Here is a 14278-nt window from a genome sequence, read left to right on the forward strand (position 1 = left end):
CTAACATAATGGAAACCTAATAGTACAGAAAATAGAGGTGGATGCTTAGGGAATAATATCATGTTGTTCTAGTATAATCTGGTGACCTGGTAACTGCTGGTCTTAGTAGAGATGTTTAATGTGTTAGTTGAGTAGTAGCTGTATGCCATCAATACATCATGGCCATGAAGCAGGTTTATGGTACAGAAGATGGTATTGTCAGTAAAGATAATAAAGTGTTAATGTTGCATTGGTAAGACACCTGTCAGGATGCTCCTTACAGTTCTGGTGGCCCACATTGGTCCACAGAAGGTGTGGAGTGGGATGATTAGGGGAATGAGAACCTGTTTTCCCAGCTGAGATGGGTATAACTATCTGACAAAACAAAGCTTGAAAGGGCATATGGTCATATCTGTATGAGTATCTGTGGGTAGACATGAGGGAGGATAGTCAAAGGATAACACTATTTCAAGATTTGATACATACAAGCAATTATGAATAAATGGGAAATTAGAAGAAGGTTCTTGACAATCTTTATAATGCCCTGAAATTGCTTTCCAAAGAGGGTCATGGTGGCAAGTAGCTGAACTACTTCAAGATGCAACTTTATAAATAATGAAAGGATTTGTGTGACACAGTGAGGAGGATCATGAGTCAGAATTTAAAGTTTGTGATATAGAGATTTGGATACTTAACTTACTGACATTGCCGGAAAAGTTTAACAGGAAACTTGGTGTTCTTTAAAATGTGTTTATGTTCCTAAAAACACTGATGAACCTGTTAGTTCTTAACCAGATACACCTTGATCATGTGCCTAGGGTTAAACTGATCACCTGATGGAGACTAAGAAGAATTTTTTCTCCATGTCATATTGGCTGGGGTTATTGAGGCTATTTTTTTTTAAATTATTCTTTCCAGATATTTCAAGAGTTTTTTCTGAACATCTTGCTTTTTGGAGGATGCATGGAGCTGCATGAGAGGCAGTCAAGAATTCTTCATATGTATTGGTAAGTTTTTGAAAAAGAAAAATTTGATCATTTTTGTGGTCCAGATCTTCCCGAGACTTTACAGCTGCAAGAGTCCTTTAGTTGATGGTCATAGCTAAAAGAATAAAAATATATACATTTATCTAGAAGATATGATCATGTTTTGTTCTCTAGGATTCACAGAGCTTTCCAGAACAGATCATGGGCATGTTAGATTTTGATAATTGTCAGCAGATTTTCAGCATGCATAAGCTGTTTTAGTATGGTGCCTTACTCATGCTATGGAGGAGTGAAGATTCCTTGCTCAAAGCCCATATGTATCTGTTCTATCAAATGATGCCACTTTTGAGTGTGAACATGCAATTTTTGAAAATATTGTGAAAAATTCAAAAATAGAACAACAAACAATCAGTATGGCAAAACTTGTAATATTTCTTTTTTTTGGAGGGAGGAATATGTGAATAATTACTACTTGATATTAAAGTTCATAAACTAGTCAGTTTTCAGAGCAGAGGTGATGAAGCCAGGAAAAAACCTGTAAGTCTCTACCTGGGTTAATTTTTCATTTGATTACTGAAAGACAACTAGTTTCAACAGAACAGAAGCAGCACAAAGGGATTTTTCAGAATAATTGCAGTACCTTAGGCATTCCACTAACATGCTCATGGATTTTATTACTAAGTCATTTTGTTCTTAAACCTTTTCAAAATCCTTTTTTTTTTTTTTTTTTTGGTAATCACACACTGTTTTTCTTCCTGATTTGATTTCTTGATTCTCATTTAAAAAGAAATATTTGAAAAGTGCAAATAATGCTACTTTGCCATATAGAGGTTGTGATTTTATCTTCCTTCATAGGTAACACTCATCTGTTAAACATCCCCCTACACCAGAAGACACTGCAGTTATCCAGTATGGAGCCACACGACCACAACACAAGGAGTGATACATAGAATAGTAGGCAAGCCCGCAGAACAGGTGGCAGAATCACAAAAATCATAGATTTTGTGCATGGACATTGAAGCAGACTTTTTCCAAGTAGGTCATGTAGACTACATAAACACAGGAGATGGCACAAGATGAGTTTTGCTCTACTTAAGTGCATGCAGTTAAAGGCAACGAGGCACTGGAGGTGTCAGATAAACAGTTCTAGGGAATGTAACTAAGAACATAGGGAAGCTGATTTTTCCTTTACGAAGATTTCTCTTATTAAATGTATCTATGCATAGATGTATCTATGATAGCTAGGATCGTAACTCATTTCTTATAGTTAAGTGGATAAAATTAGATGGGATGTAAATGTACTGTGCTTATAAAGCTCAATTCTACGAATTGCATTCTACACGGACACTGATCCTCAGGCCACAGATAACATGTGTTGTTAAAAATCCACTAGGTAATGCAATCTAAATTATTGATATCCATGTGCATAGTGTCCATGCTGACATTTTTCTTGCCATTAAGGTAAGCCAGATACTCCATTTATCTCTGTACTGTTTCTTGAATTCTGAGCAAGTGAGTTGTGAAATAGGGCTGCTTATTTCTCATAGCCTGCCCAGTGGCATCAATGTATCAGCTCAGTGACGTGTCTTATCTATGGCAATCCGTGAAGCTGGAGTTTGAAGGTCTTTCTTAAAGCATGGATCACTAAAACGGCAATATAATCTACTGCTGCTCAGCCTGTCCCTCGCCTAACATTTCTTGTCAGAGAAATAAAATAACAGATTCGTAAGTCAGGTCAAATCTACTCTATATGTTTTCTTGAGTCTTACCTTGATACACTCAGATAAATTATCTTTCAGTGAAGAGATGGCCTGACTCATAGATAGAAAATGAATGTCTCTAAACCTGCCAGTCCTCCACAAATCCTCAGGTTGCATTTGCATTGAACTGACTGTAGCTGGTGATGCTAACAGCAAAAAAATTGAATTAGACTTTCCCCATCCTTCATAACACTGTCTTGTGGAGCAGTGTTCAAAACCATGGAAACTTTTAAGAAATAGTTGGCAGTTATGTGACATATGTAACCTTATAAGTCCAAACTTTGCATTCCAAAGATGGAGAAAGATTACTCGCAGGTTTCTCAGTCCCTCTTGGCTACCATCTAAAACAGCAATAAAATAAAGCTTTTTTTCTTCCCTCAACATCTTAGGTCTATAAATTCATCTGAAATTTTTGTTTGTTTGTTTGTTTCTTTAATTGTGTAACCTAACCCTAACTACACTTAAGCTGAAAAGTGTCTGCTGAATTATTTTAAGTGTATTACTTTTGAGGCTTTTGAAGCTTTGTTTAGAACAACAGATTTTTTTTTTTAAACTGACCCTATTTTTTTTTTACCCCCTAATTGCTTTATCTAAATCATTGTTATTTGGCATTTGTTCTACTTTTGTGCCACAAGAAAACTTCGATACGTAAAGCAACATTTGGGAAACTCTTAGGTGCTTGATACCAAAACAAACAAACAAACAAACAAACAAAACCCACACCTGTACAACAGCCACGAGTCTCTGTTAGTTACCTTCTTATCCTTTTAATTAGGTGCTATATGTTTCTCTCAGACTGCCTCAATAATTAAAAAGCCATCTCCTTTCAAGGTCCTGGTTGGAAAGCAGGACAGGGCTGAGCTTATAGTTCCATTTGACATCTGTAAGACAGAAAGTCAATTCCACTACGTTTAACTGGAGAGAAGACTGAACAATATTTCATTGTGAATCTTAATTGCCAAAACATTAGTTAACCATGTATTGAGTTTACCTGCAAAACCATTCTGTTGAGATCTTGAAATGCAGTCAGAAGCAATTAGAACATGTTGTGGGAGAGGTATTTTAGTGGTTAGAGCATCTGCCCAGGAAAGGGAAGACTTGATTCCATTTTCCCCCCAACACCAGGGAATTAAACCCTTAATTTCCTAGCCTAGTACCTGGCACCTCTTCGAGTCTGGGACACTAACCAGCAAACAGTACAGGAGTTAAGTGGCAAGAAGCAGCAGCAGCAACGTGCTGTGCAGTTTGTATTAATGATTATAACAGTCTGCTCCCAGGATTATTTTTATCTGGTAACTGTGCAAAATGTTTACACAGTCTTTGGAATGCTACTTCCACTTTTATATCTGAACAGTATATTCTTAGCTTATAATAGACCAGACTTTTCAATTGTAACAATACTCTAAAGATATTACATGGATCTAATGAGAAACTGCAACATGCTGCTCCCTCTGATGCTTCTGAGTCACTGATGCCTGGTGCGTGTGAGAACTCTGGCTAGTGGTGGGAAAAGAGAGGGTCTTCGAGGGGTTTCTAAAACCATTAAGATTATGAACCTTAACAAGGAAGCACTGGAATAGGATTACAGTACTGGTCCATCAGGAACAGGAAAGTACACGATCGACAGAAATTTTCTTTTTTCTTTTTTTCTTTTTCCAGTAATGGTCTCCAATTTTTCTGTCTAATTTTCCTACCTCACACAGCGGTTATTTTCACCACTCAGAATTCCCTCTTCAGCTTCCAGATAAGCCTTTCCTGTCACAAGTGTTGAGAAACTCTTGGTCCTTATTCACTGGGCTCTGGATTTGCTTTCCTAATAAAAAGTGTATCGAAGATAAGCCATCCACTTTCCTTCTGATTCATGATCAGAGCATGCAGTGAAAATAAATAAATAAATAAAAAGCACTGATCTTAAAACTAAACTATAGTATTATTCCAGTATCTTAGGCAGATGTTGTGGCCATCTGACATTTGCCCTAGGCAATACCTCTAGGCTTTGCTTAAACACAGAGGTTGCAATAAGCCCGTGTTTTCTTGGACTAACCTCTAGAGTTTGTTGAAGCAGATTTTTGAGTATGTTTTCCATTTCTTTGGTATTTCTAGATATCTGCTAGCCTTGTCAGTGCCACAGCTAGGCTTGTAGGGAACTGGGCAGCTGGATTAAATCTCTCTGCACAGGAATGCCTTGACTATAATAAGAAACTCAGTTCAGCAACTAAGTACTGCCTTTTAAAAATGATTTTATTTCCGAGGGAAAGCTATATATATATATTTAGTTTTTAATACTAACAGTGTTAGCTAGTTTGGACAGTCCAGTTACTTATCATTCAAACTATGAAAAATACTGCATTAATTCTTTATGATAAAGCTCAAAGTAGGACCTTGTTAGTCCTCCATCCACTTCTTCTCGTTAGATACACGCCAGATTTACAGGCCAAATCTGGGCCAGCTTTGCACATCGTGCTCAGGAATGTAGCCAAGGAGCCTGAACCAAATTGCCCTCTCTGATCAGTCCTTGTCAGCTTGGCCACATAAAAGACAGCCCGATATATTTGAGCCTCCCTGCCATGAATTTGGGTGTTGATGAGCATCTTCCTGCCTCATGAGTGAGACTTTTGTGGCCCTTAGCCATGCATTGACATCATCAACATTTCTCACATAAGTCCCAACACTGTGGATCTTTACATCTCAGCTGGATTCAGAACTGTGGTTGGGAATAAGTCTAAGTCTTTTTTTCCAATTCCATCAGCTGTTGTATTTCAATGTCAGTTAAAAGTATCATATCAGGATGCAGTTCGGAGAAGTAAAACAGACTTATGGAAACTTCTGTGTGCTTGACACTTGTTTTAAGCATTGTTAGTGAATATTCCTCAGCTGTGCCTTTCCGCATGAAGTGGAAACTGCGCAGAAAGTACAAAGCTCCTATCCAAAACACTTGTGGTTAGTCCTCTGAAAAAGCATTGTGACTTTTTTTTCTCTTAAAGCAGGGATTAAGTATTACTGTTTTGTGCCATGGGCTAAAAAAGAGGATTGAAAAATTAAGTTAAAAGTTAAATTTATTTATTTTTTAAGAAGTTCCAAACTGTAGTTTTAAATTAATATTGACTGGGCAGCTGACACATTTTCAGCTTTCCTTTAATGTAGTGTCTCTGCGCTGAAGTAAGCTATTACAGATTACTGAAAAGTATTGCTTAATGCCTGTAAGCACTGTCAGAAATCAATAACTTTAAAATTTGTGCTATTTGTACTCTAAGTTTGGCATATCACTTCAATTCACTCTGCTTACTTTAGAAGAAAAAGTGATTTGAACAGTTGCCATGAAGCACGTTTACGTGTCAAATAATATTCTCTTATACTGTAGAACAAATAGAATTTTGATACTTGCAATATTAACTGTATTTTTACTGAGCATCTGCAAAAAGTGCAAATTCAGAGTAGCATAGGAGTTAACATTTTTGGTGGCTAAATATAACCTGTAGGTAGTGAGCAAGATTAAACTAAAATCAACCATTTCTTCTTCTTCAAAACATTTGAGAAGTTATAGAACATATATTATGAAAGAGAAACACCTTTTAAAGACATTTTAGGTAGCCAAATAATTAGAAGTGTTGTCTGTTTCATTAGGTTTTAACACTGCACACTGAATAAAAAATTCGTATTGTGTTTAAAATGAAAAACGATGCTGAATTTCAGGTGCTGTATTTTCCATCAGACTAAAGTTCAATTTTCATATTAGACAAATGTCTGCATCTTGAGGCATTTATTTATTTTGTTTTATAAATGCATGTTATATAAATGTAGGATTTTGATCATTGCCTATTTAGTGATAATAGAATGATTCTACATATCTCCAGGAAATAAACTTCGAAGAAGTTGAAGCGTTGGAAACGGAAAGTGGAGTTAAAACAGAGTATTCCAGTTGAATGTGAATCAAAATGCTTGTAGAACCATAACCATTTAGGCTCAATGTTTAGACACTTTAATGCATTCCATCAAAATGTACAAAGTGCATTTTCAAATAAGACTGCAGTAATCCAGTGAAATAGATGCATCAAAATGTTTTTTTTCCTTCTCCTTCTGTTTTTGAGGGCTTCAAAAATCACTGTGGCCCAGCTAACTATTCTGAAAGCAATTTACTGTGCCTTGACACCTACCAATTTTCTTTTGACACTTAAGATGAAGGCTCCCTCTCTCAAAGTGTCTTCACCAAAACTATTCATGATTTTTTACAGTAATTCTTACCAAGTCCCTAGCCTACCTGACAAGAGGCATAGAAAGGAGCTCTGGCTTCAAAGCCTTTATAACACATATAGTCAAGTCCAAAATAGGAAACAAGATAGAAGAAAACACGAAAGATAGGTTTTTCTTTTTTTTTAATAAAATCTTAGGAAAAATGTTTTGGGAGAAGATATTCTGGCTGGTGGTTTTTGGTTCAGGCTCCTCTGTTCCTGCTCTTTCTTTTGTCAAAAACAGAAAACAAGAAGAAGGAAAAAGAATTCAAATGTGCTATGCTGGTGTTTCATGAATTGCTGACTCTGCATCTGTCAGGATGCTTTGACTAGCTGCAGTCTTACCTTATATAGATTACAATGTAATGTAATCTTGTTCAGAAATTTTATGACAGTCACAAATATCTTGCATTTTTTTTGTGGTTTGGGGAATGTTAGGCTTATATCTCATTCTAGCAAGTTGTCATTATTGTGCTTATTAAAAAGTTTGCATTCTTTTTCCATGAATTGTGATCTGTCGAAAATTAGCCAAGTCCCAAACCTGGAGAACTCGCACTGTGGGAGTGTAAATAACTTGTTACAGCTTTGGATCTCTTATAAACTATCTATCTACACTGTATCTTAACATTTTGTCTTATCTTTTCCTGCTTTCATGAACTAATTTTTCATAGGAACTTCCAAGTTATTAGTTTATCAGAAAATTCCTTCTCTTCAGTTGGCTAGTAGATCTGTAGCTTTTTTGTCCTTTATAAAATAAATCATACAGTGCAATTGGTCATGCCTACAGCAATGACTGTGTTGTGAAGAATGGTCTTTAAAAATATCTGAAAATAGCTTCTAAGAAATGAAGAAATGGGCATAACACAGTCTTGTATTTTGGTTTCTGTGTATCCTGGATAATACAGGAGAAAGACAGTTCTAACTGTGCAGTAGTGGAGGAAAATATGTTTGCCCTCTGCCTTTTCTCTCCTCCACCCCTTTTATTTAATCTGGCCTATCCAAGTGAGTTTTCCTTACCTTTAATCTGATCTGTTGTTTTCTATTCTAATAAAAGATATTCTTGAGCTTGGAAGGCTTTGGTGTGCCTGCCTAAAGAAAAGAGCAAATCCACCTTGATCCCTGCACAGTGAGGTTATATTTCCTGCTGAGATGGGATATAAGCTGTATATCCTATAAGAAAGTATAGGATATAAAATGAAGGTCCTGACTCAAATCATGTACATGTAACAAGTTCAGACAGCATTCAGAAAGCTTGAGTAGTGAACGTCCAGAGATTAAAAGTAGGGATCACCATTTCCCAGCTGAATTCTGTGTGAATTATTGCTAGTTCAAACTAGCATAGATTCAGGGATGCCATGGGGGAGAGGAAAAAAAAAGCCTTATTGCCTTATTTTAGCCAGTGTTACCAGCAGGTGAGTACATCCAGGGTAAGGAAGGGCTGTAGATTTAACTGCATCTCCCAGGATTCTACCCAGAAACTTCCTTGAGGAGGCACAGATGAAGGTGATGCACCAAATACCCCCAGGAAAGACTGGGGAGGGAGGAAACTGCAGGTAATACCCACTGGGGCTCTAGCTTTAAACCTGCCTCTCAGACAGGCTTATTGCATTTACTTACTTGTGTGTATAGTGCCTGGCAGGTATTCTGTTCTCATCAAAATTTTACCAAGAACAGACAGAAAATGATTAATGGGGTTATCTGTCGTTTTAGTCAAAAAAAAAAATCACATTATTTTCAATTAATCATCAATTAGATTACAAGAGAATTATGTCAGTTATATGGTTCTTTCTAAAATGTAAAATTAGAATCTGGAAATGAAAATGCACATGTTAATTAAGGAGCTATTGTCTCTGGCACAAGAAATATTTACTCTTTTCATCATGTATTATTGAATGTTTTCTATGACTAAGATCAAAAATTCTAAGTTTAAATTATTTTCTGGCACTTATTTTTTCCTGAAATGTGTGTGATTATTCAAGAAATTGATTTAAAAAAACCCCAAAATACAACTCCAAAATCCCAGATATTGCTCTACTTGGGATAGAGAGACAGCCAGAGCCAGCTGATGGCAGCTGTCTGAGAACAGTGACTTTTGCTCTCTCTATAGGAGCAATCTCAAGGAAATTACAATACTGATTTCTTTCATATCCATTTTTTTCTTGATATAACTCCCTTGAGTTAATATAAAAAATAATATAATTTTCTTGATATATCTCCTTTAATTTCTCACCACCAGGGAAGGCAGAACAGACCATAGGAATTAACATTGTCAGCGTCCCTAACCTTTTTAGAAACTTCTAGTAAAAAAAATGTAGTGCTACTCACCGTCAGAGGAAGAGTTTATTTGATTAGGCAGTGTTATTGTAGCAAATGTACAAAAAATACAGTTTTGAAAATCCAACATGATAATTTTGCCTTTGGTTACTAAATTCTAAAATGACTTTCACCTCCATGCATCATTTTTGACTTCCTTACGCAGGGCATGAGTCAGTGTAGATCTGGTCCTGCAGTTTAGAATAAGATACATACAGTAAGTGAAAGGAAAATTTTCCTCTAGGATTTAATATTCTGTGCTCTGTAAATGTGTGCATATCCACTGTACCATGAACAGCAAAAGCTTAATGCCCATCACTAACTAGAGCTGTGTGGAATTGAAAATAGAATCTTACCACTTCTTACCTACCCTTGTATACAGGGAAATTTTATCACTGTCAATTAAGTATAGGAGAAAAAAATAAACTTATATTTAAGCCAAGCAGTATGCAAATAGGAGATCCAATGTATTCATTCTGTCTGTTTTTTGTTTGTTTGTTTTTGTGTTTTTGTTTTATTTTTTAACATGGGCTTTCTCAGGAGATGTCAAAGAATCTGACTTCAATGTTCAATAGTAGGAGATAGGGATTCCTGCCCTGCAGTTAAGGAATTCATGGAAATTCAAAAAGATGAAATGAAGGTTGCCACGTGCGTATACAAAATAACAGACCGAATTATGATACTGGTTAAATTACATTAGTTGCCAATGCCCTTGGCACATTAAAGGTTCAGGTCACCAGCACAGGACTGATATTGAAGTTTTGAACGATGCCATTTCTAGCACTTGGTTGTATTGTTCTAGATTTTGTGAACCTAGAAGACATGAATTACGAGTAATTCATATTAATACACTTGATGTTCCTTTTTTTTTTTTTAAGTTTTTCCTATCTACTGTACATTGAGCCTCTTTGCTGACTCTATGCTCTTCGGCTAGAGAATTTGGCTGGGAATTTAGTTTGCTCTAGGAGCATGAATTGCCTCTCCCAACAGCCAGGGGGCTGCATCATTCCACTTTTCAAGTGCATTTGGGCAAACCTCGGTGCGAATGCTGGTGCTTCCAAGTTTAATAGAATCATTTTTACAACATACAGAATTTCACAACTGGCTTCAACTTCCTCTGTATTTTCAAATCTCTGATGGTCAGAGGATCTAACTGGATGTTTTGCTCTCTGAGCTCCATCGTTGTGTTTTGCTGTTTATGTGTCTGTTCTCCTGAAATAAAACCAGGTCACACACATTAGATGTGAATCACTGAGGAATTCTGCAGATTTCCTTTTTTTTTTTTTTTTCTTCCTTTTCCAGGTGGTCTGATACAACATTAAACAAAATTTGTGTGAAAACAGTGCCTGGGAAGCCAGGTTTTAGGAAAAACTTCCTGGCCAGGAACAGCTGTGTGAATTCAATCACAGGCCTGGCTAAAACTCAGGGGAAGGAGGGAAACCTTATACTTTTACATGAATTAAGGAACTCAGTAATCTGGCTTGCACTTCCACGTGGTCTTTATTTGATTAGTGTGTGAATGTGCATTGCTTCCTTTGCTTTTGTTTTCTCTTTTTCCTGAAATTTGCTGAAAGCTGTAAACCCAAATAATTGACAGGTTCAGTAAAATTTCAATCTCACTTCTCTGCTACAAAAGCCCATTGTAGGCTTCATAAGCTCCTCAAAATTGATTTTTTTTGTGTGTGTGAGCATTGTTACTTAATCTGTCCTTTACAAAACCTTTAATGCCTTGAGCAAATCCTTCTTGCCTTATTCCCACCACTCTGAGTTCATAGTAAGCAGATAAACATAAGACAAAAAAAAAAAAAAAAAAAGGCAGTTCAAAATCTTCCCCCTTTCCCTAGTAAGGCTCTAACTTGCCTATTCTCCCCTTCCCATTATTGAATAAAACCTCCTGTGTAAACACTACTTCTTGTGCTCTCACGACACACAGACTTTTTCCCGTTAGTTGCTTGTTCTTTCCCACCTGTTATATCGGGCTCATTAGTTCAGCCTCAGCTTTGCTTCACCTGTTCCTTCCCAAAAGAATTACATTCAAAAGTTCATGGCATGCTTCTTATTCTCAGCGTACTTCCTCTCCACAGCTTTCCTGAACCCACACATAATATATTTTAATTTTCTCCTGGCTCAGTGTTCTCTTGCAGGTTGCAGTCTTTAAAACGAGCTCAATGGCAGCGATGGCAAATGGGATCTACAAGCTGGCGGTGGCCCCGGCTGGTATTAACTCATGTTTCATGTCACCTTACCTTTATGTTCTCATCTGGACTGCTGCCAGCCGTGACCACCTCGCACCCTGCTACAGCCCTGTAGCTTTCACACGGGGGATGAGGCGCAAAACAGCCTTAACTCACATTGGAGTTGGTTGTTCTTGCACTTAACGCTCTTTTGCAAATTTGCTGTCAACCACTAATTTACACACAAATGAGGAGGCAGAAGGAAATGTACTAAGCCTGGATATAGAAAAATAAAGGTATTCCAACCATGCATATTTGGTACAACTGGCCTAAAATGTCATACTGCCCTGACTGCAGATGTGTTTTGATATCACTGCTGTACTCAGTGCATTTGGGTTCTGCCTGTAAGATAACAGGAGGTTTAGAACTATCCACAGTAAGGAGCTCTCTTATCTGGATCTATTTTGCAAGAACAAAGTTTGAAGCGTTGTTTTTACAGGCTTAATGTCAAATAGCCCTTCTATTATCATCACAGTGTTCTTTCTTTATTATAGACAGAAAATGCCAGTCACTTCAGGTGACTGGAAAGAACTAAAAATCTAAAATTATGTGAAAAATGAAGTACAAGCTATTTATGCTGTATACAGTAAATAATTATACTGTCTTCCATGTTGTTTTTATTATAATGGTATTTAAACAATAATTCAACAGTGATTAAGTTGTCATCTTTCTTTTCTTCAAGTGTTGGTGTCCCTATCAGCTGCATACTTTATATTTATTATAATATTGACTACTTTTTCAAGTGTTTATAAAAAAAACAATAGAATAGAAACTCAGCCTAAATATCTTCGAAATGATCACATGTAGATCTTATATTTCCATTTCTTTAACTGAACAGCCTTATGGCTTGAGTAGTTGTCATATATAATTCAAAAAGGGAACCTTGGCTAGACTGAAATTAATAGTGAAGACTCCACTGACTTCCTTTTATCCCAGAGGAGCTAAAAGGCATTTGGAAAAGGTGAAAAGAGATTATGATTCCGTCCACAAAAGGGATATGATTGGTGTTTATTTTTTTTGATACCTTCATATCAATTGAAGGCTGCTATCAACTGATTTTCTTTTCTCAAGATTAGATTAGTTAAGAAATGACTTCACTTCTCATCGGTTTTGCTATCTTCAATCTAGAAATAGCAGTTGGCCATTCTGCAAACTACAATTCCCCAGAGTCAGTCGTCCTGCTTGCCTGTAGGGGACAACTGTTCACTTAAACTAAAAGAACAAACAAAAAAGTGCTCTAAGCAGATATTGTCGACAGCCTCCAGTGAGACAGGATAAACAATGACTAGTTAATTGCTGAATTTATGGATTGGGCTGGATTCTTTGCATAATGTAAGTCTGCAATTAATTCACCAGAGTCACCATGATAAGGAAAAAGGACTAGAATAGCCAGCAAACAGGTCAGCAGGGGAGATGGGTGGTTAGTGCTCTGTCTGTTTTACATACGGGAGACTTCAGAGTGTTTTGAGTCTGGTACTTTCTTAAATGCTTTTTTTTTTTTAAGAAAAAAAAAGAAGAAAGAAAGAAAGAAAATGATCTGAAGATATAGTTTGTGGTAGAAGAGGCTTTTGCAGTACTACCAGACCATGACAGGCACTTCACTCGAGCACTGTGTCCCTTGAGTGTTACATGGAACGAGTCCAACCTGCCAGCGACTTCAGCTGTCCCCAACCACCCCGATCTGCAAAAAGTACTTGCATTGTCCCACTAATAAAATAAAAAGTAAAGGGAAGGATGGCATTCAGAGATAAAGGTGTACTGGAGGTGAGTTGACAAAAGTCAGCTCTGAAAGAGAGGAAAAATAATCACGTAGTGATTTTCCCTGCAGTGGTTCAGAGGAGCTTTCTCCCATCCTGTCCACTTGTCCTGTTACAGGCTGTGCAGCACTTGGATGCTCCATGCAACTCTACTTCTGTCCTGGGTATCTCTTCAGATCATAGCTGTGTTTTAAAACTTTTTTTCTGGATTAACAATTTTAACCTCTTTTTTTTTTTTTCCCCTCCTGCACTTTGGCTGCTGGTTTTCCAGAGCTGAATCCAAATACTGACAAGAGGAGTGTTTAATGACAGCCTGCAAAAGTTTTGGTGCACACCGTGTCTAGTTGTCTGGTTATTTCTGACCTGTCAGTAAATGCCAGTAATTTTATTTGATTTTACCTTTTAAAATATTATTTCAGTTTAACCGTAGTAGTAAATACCCAATTTTACTGAGTTGCTGGGTATTTACTGTTACAATCTAAGTTGTGTTTTATTGCAAAGTTCTGAGTTAGTGACTTACACTGTTATGTGTCACTTTTATGTGCCAAAAAATACTGTTCATATATTCAAGACACTTATGCATAGGTGTTTCTGTAAATATTGGTCTGATTTCATTCTTATCTTTATCCAGGTCTGCTGTGAATGTGATAGCAGTTCCTGATATACACCTGTAAGTTGCAGAGTTATGCTACTTGTGTTAGACTTACTCATAATTTCTATAGTGACCCTATGTGCGATAAAGATGCCAGCACTTTATGTCACTACTGTGACTTCATACTGCGAGTCAGTACTCTGGACAGCTTTTTTTTTCTTTTTTCCTTAAGAGTGGCAGTGAATTAAAAAAATGCTTCTGTTGAAAAAGGGCTTCCATATGTCATATTTTCCGCATTTCGCAGCATACGCTAGCATTTTAGGAGTGTCTGAAGTACTTTACGACAGGTTTTGCCTCCTCTGCCGTTCGGTTTTGACTAGGACAGGGGTCAGCCCCACCAGAGGCGCATTTCTCCAGGCAAAATTCAT

Source organism: Tinamus guttatus, unplaced genomic scaffold (assembly GCF_059628265.1).
Source record: "Tinamus guttatus ecotype Peru unplaced genomic scaffold, ASM5962826v1 Tinamus_guttatus_pri_ptg000314l, whole genome shotgun sequence".
In the NCBI taxonomy this organism is placed as follows: Eukaryota; Metazoa; Chordata; class Aves; order Tinamiformes; family Tinamidae; genus Tinamus; species Tinamus guttatus.